This window comes from Gavialis gangeticus, unplaced genomic scaffold (genome assembly GCF_001723915.1).
Source record: "Gavialis gangeticus isolate Ggan-Ray unplaced genomic scaffold, GavGan_comp1, whole genome shotgun sequence".
NCBI lineage: Eukaryota > Metazoa > Chordata > Crocodylia > Gavialidae > Gavialis > Gavialis gangeticus.
Genome location: NW_017728997.1, coordinates 43,063,513 through 43,068,387, shown reverse-complemented (window position 1 = coordinate 43,068,387; position 4,875 = coordinate 43,063,513). Strand labels below are relative to the sequence as shown.

At 48.0% G+C, this 4,875-nt stretch overlaps 1 protein-coding gene across 6 annotated transcripts in view; it reads left to right on the top strand.

Moving 5' to 3' along the window:
- The window catches only part of ATP2B2 (ATPase plasma membrane Ca2+ transporting 2), a 744,290-nt gene that overhangs the window by 236,749 nt on the left and 502,666 nt on the right, over positions 1 to 4,875 (top strand). The gene's annotated exons all lie outside the window — the stretch shown is intronic.

Sequence of the window (4,875 nt, the reverse complement as noted above, 5' to 3'; positions counted from 1 at the left end):
TACGTGCAGCATGTTGGGCAGCAGATAGGGAAAAACCTTGGGTTGCCTGGTTGCCTGCCCTGCTTTCTATGCTCCACAGCTACTCTTGTTTTGAAGCTTGCATGATAAGAGGTGTGTTTTTCCAGGTACCCATCTGACTTGTCCCATGGACTTTCTGACCAATCTGTGGCCAACTGCGAAGCTAGTCTGCCACCCTGAAAAGTGTGACTGTATCTGTTCATAAAAAATGTCACATTTCTGATTTATTTTGGTGTGGGTGAACCAGCCTTAGTGGAAAAAGTTCCCTAGGTGAACTTACCCCTCCCCCCCACAGCATCTCCCTCTGATGTCCCCCCACCCCTGCCCCAGTCCTGCACATGAGCAGTGCTGCTGCATGCAGATGCAGGTGGGCAGGGGCACAGGACTGAGGAGGACTGAAGCAGGCAGCACCCTGCCCACACTGCCCATCCCAGCTCCTTCTGAGCCACAGCTTCAGGAACACTAGCATCTCAGGGACATCATTTCACAAGCTGTGGGCTGATAGTGCCACTCCTGCTTTGCATTGCCCCCTGGCAGCCTGCCAGGTTGGGCTGTGCCTAGGGGGCTGCTATGGTGGGGCAGGGATACATTTTGCCCTCACCTTAGCCCAGCACAGGGATGGGGCTAGGGCCAGGGCTGGGTCTAGGGCTGCCTGCAAGGGGAGCAACCCTGAGTGGAGCAGGGTGCTTACCTGCTTTAGAGGGGGCAGGGCAGGGCAGGGCAGGGCAGGGCAGGGCAGGGTAGGGTGGGCTGAGACAGGTGCATGGAGCAAAATGGAGCAGGGCCAACAGCCAGGAAGAGAGAGATTGTGAAGGGGAAGTCACAAAATTAGCAGTGCTCCCTGCACTGACAAGACTGGAAAAGACTTGGGGAGCAGCAGGAATGGGAGGCCATGCAGAAGGTAGCAGTGAAAACCCTGACTGAGGAGGCAGTGAGGCCCTGGAAAGGTTAATAAAAATCGTGGGAGGCTGGAGATAGCGTAAATGTTAAATAGCTTTTATTTAGTATTAATAAGTCATATGTCCAAAGAGAAGGCTGAAATCAAAGATGTTAACTCTATATGTGCTGCAGGTACTAGATGAGAAACAAATCTGAAGGAGGTCACCAGGAAAGCAAGATCTATTTGGCTAAAATAATCTTCCTGGAGAACTAAACCTTTAAGAGGCTCTGCCATGAGCTTTCTGGAACTAGTTGTATTGTACAGAAGGTTATATTTCCTAATGATGATCAGTTAGGTTGAAGACAATGAATGAGATAGACTTATGAGATTCAACAGCTCTGAGAGATTGCTGAACAACCCAGTCTTAACATTTAACTTGGCAAGAAGTTATGACATTGCAACATTCCCCAACATCCAAATAGTAAGGAAAAAGATTGAACTGCCAGAGCGCACGTCTTCATGAGACATGCACTGTGCAGCTGCCTAATTAGCTCTGCAGCAGTGCTGGATTTAGGCATAAGCTAAGTAAGCTTCAGCTGAGGGCCTCACAGTGTGAAAGGCCTCTAAACCAATCCCCGGGCTGTGAAGGGTCAGTTGCTGGACTGGAAGTGACTGCAGACTGGAAAACTGCAGCCCCGCACAGCTGGGCAGAGAGGCTGTGACTCCTCCTGCAAGGCCCATGGCAGCCACAGTTTAGGTTTGGGTTCACCCCCACACCTGGGGGCTGCAAGTATCTTTACGTGTGTCCCAGCCAGAAATTCCAATTGATGCGATCCACAATATTTTTGTCACGTGTCCCCAGGAGCTGGTACTGACTGGCCACGGATAATGGTGTGTGGCCCCACAAGCCAGAGGGCAGGGGAGATGCAGAGGGAATTTCCCGGAAGATGGGCAGTCAGGCCTGTCTGGGAAGAGGGTGAGAGCAGACCCACAGAGCAGGAAGTAGTCTCAAGGGACACAGAAATGGCCCACACCAAGGGTGGATTTTTCTTGACTGACTGAAAAAATATCCATCAGGTTCAAACCAGCTATAGTGAGCCTAGGTGGACCTTTGAACCAGGGATTGGAGCCAGGGGGCCCAGAGCTTCTCTTTTTAGCATTTGAGAGCCTGTACCACAGGCACTGTGAATGACAGCCTGTTCTTTTTTTTAATTTTTTTATTTAGTACTCCCAGGCTCATGAAAGACAGCTGGGGATGAAGAATCCCCATTGCATTTGAGTTATAACTAATCAGATTCTAATCCATGAACCTGGACTCTATAAAGCAATTTAGTCCAAGAGTCCTGGAATCAGGTGGGGAGAGACCAACCCACATGAGACTGGCCACCAGACGTAGAGTCTCACAAAGGGGGAGCCAGAGGTAGCAGTGAAGGGAGTGCAAGAAAAGAAGCGAGTAAGGTGATTGAAGAAGGATACCTATTTGGAGGAGACAGACACTGACAAGTTGTGGAGCAAGGAACTAAACTGAGCCAGGGAGGAATTGAGGTCCAGTGACTCCCACTCACCATCAACAGAGAATAACTATTCATCACCTGAGAGAAAAGGGGCAGGGCATAGGGCAGGTGGAGCCCTGCAGAAGACTAGTCCCCTATCAGATGACATACCATCCATCCTCCCAAAGACTATCATAATATCAAAACATGGCAGGTGAGAGGGGAGGAAGATGAGGCAGAGGTCCCAGTGATCATAACCTGGCAAAAGGAGGTGAGAGCACCCACACACCCACACGTTGTTTCAAATCAGGTAGAAACTTGGTCTCCCACATCTCATCTGACTGACCTGGCTGTTGGCTAGTAGGGCGATTCTTCCTCATATGTTTTTTTGAACGATCACGAAAACATCTGCTTAATCCTAAAGCAGAATTGAAAAAAAAAAAAGTTTGAAATCATTAATGAGACAAATAAACTGTTTCTTTAGGAAACCCAAACCAAATTAAAGGTTATTTCTGACAACTGGGCACTTGGATTCTGATTCATAAGATAGTATAGTCAAATCCACTTTCTTTAAGATTTGGAGAATCTACCCCTAATTAAAAGGGGATACTGCTATTTATCTTAGACATGAGCTTACATAGAAAAACTAAACTTATTTTTACCATTAATTATGTAAAAAGTGATATGTGAGGAAAAAAATTGTGCCAGATCTGTAGAGCATTAATAAAAGTTAGAAAAGATTTGCAGTGTACACAATATTTATGTAGAATACAGGACTCTTATTTCTTAGATATTTTCGTATTTCACTTTGAATTTTATAAAAATGGCAGTATTTGAGGAAATTTTAAAAGCATAAACTGGAATAATTCTCATGCTCACCAAGTCTGCTTTTTCACTATCAGTTTTTACAATTTGGCATATTTTTGCCACTGACTTACTGTTCCTAAAAACATGATGTTTTAGGGGTTGGCAACATTTTTTGGCTGGAGTGCCAAAATCACCCCAACCTCCACCCATACTTTGACTTGGTGTGCCAGAGATGGGGGAGCCACCAGGGGCCCATACCTCATTGCTGGCAGTAGCTGCATGCATGCCTCCAGGTGGACAGTGGGGGAGGGGCAGGGTTAGCACTGCCTCAACCCCTTTGCCACCATGTGCTGTGAACTGCATATGCACTTGCCACTGCCACACAGCTGGTGCCAGGGCTCCGAGCCCAGCACAGCTGTTTGCAGCCTTCAGGCTGCCTAACACAGCTGGTCCAGGCTCTGGGCACCAGCTCTGTGGCAGCTGCACATGTACCTCTGGGTGGGCGGCAGGGGAGAAGTCAGGGTTGCACTGTCCCAGCCCCTTCCCTGCCATGTGCTGCGATCCACACATGCACCCACCGCCACCATGAGGATGATGCTGGAGCTCTGGAGCCCAGCACAGCTGTTTGCAGTCCCCCAGCTGCCTTCCACAGCCATTCCAGGCTCTGAGCAGCTGTAGCAGGTGACTGGATGCTGGAAACAGCTGTGCTGGTCTTTGCAGCCCCAGCACTGGCTCCATGGTGTAGGCAGCTGCACACATGCCCCTGGGCAGATGGTGGGGAAGGAGCCAAAGTTGTGCTGCCTCAGGCCCCTTCCCAGCCATGCACCCAGAGGTGCAAGCACAGCTGCCACAGCCACAGAACTTGTGCTGGGGCTGCGGAGCCCCATGCAGCTCTTTGCAGCTGACCTGGGCTCTGGGCAGCTGCTTGGAGAAGCTGCCCAGAGTCTGAGTTGACTGTGGCTTCCTGAGGAAAATGGCTTTGCATGCCATGCTGTGGCATTAATTCACTTTAAAAAGTAGGTACAGAAAATATAACTCAAATACGATAACTAATTTTTTGTGAGTAACATAACTAAGAAGTTGTTTGGCATTTTTTCCTTAATTTTTTTTTGAGACACCAGAAACACTAAAGAAGAGCTTTGAGACAATAGGTCTAAAACCTAATATTAAGAATATAAACACATTTACAACTAGAAACTGAATTAGGCCCCTGAAAAAATAATCTAACAATTTCCAGCTCCAAATAGGCATGGGCTTGCTTTATTTTGGATTATCCAATGAAATAAATTATAGGTGCCCCTCTCTGGAAAGTTCTAATAAAAAGTAGACATGCAGAGATGCATGCTTTTTTCCCCCCATAGATTTCATAGACATTAGGGCTGGAAGGGACCTCGAAAGATCATCGAGTCCAGCCCCCCGCCCAAAGGGGAGGACGTCAGCTGGGGTCATAGGATCCCAGCAAGATAAGCATCCAATTTACTCTTGAAGGTGTTCAATGTAGGCAGGCTGTTCCAGACCTTGGGGGCTTGTACAGTAAAGAAATTCTTGCTTGTGTTCAGCCTGAAATGGTCCTGCAGTAGTTTATAACTATCCAACCTCATCATCTCTTAAGGCGCTCTGGTGAACAAATGTTCCCCGAGAAACTGGTGGTCACCCCTGATAAACTTATAGGTGGCC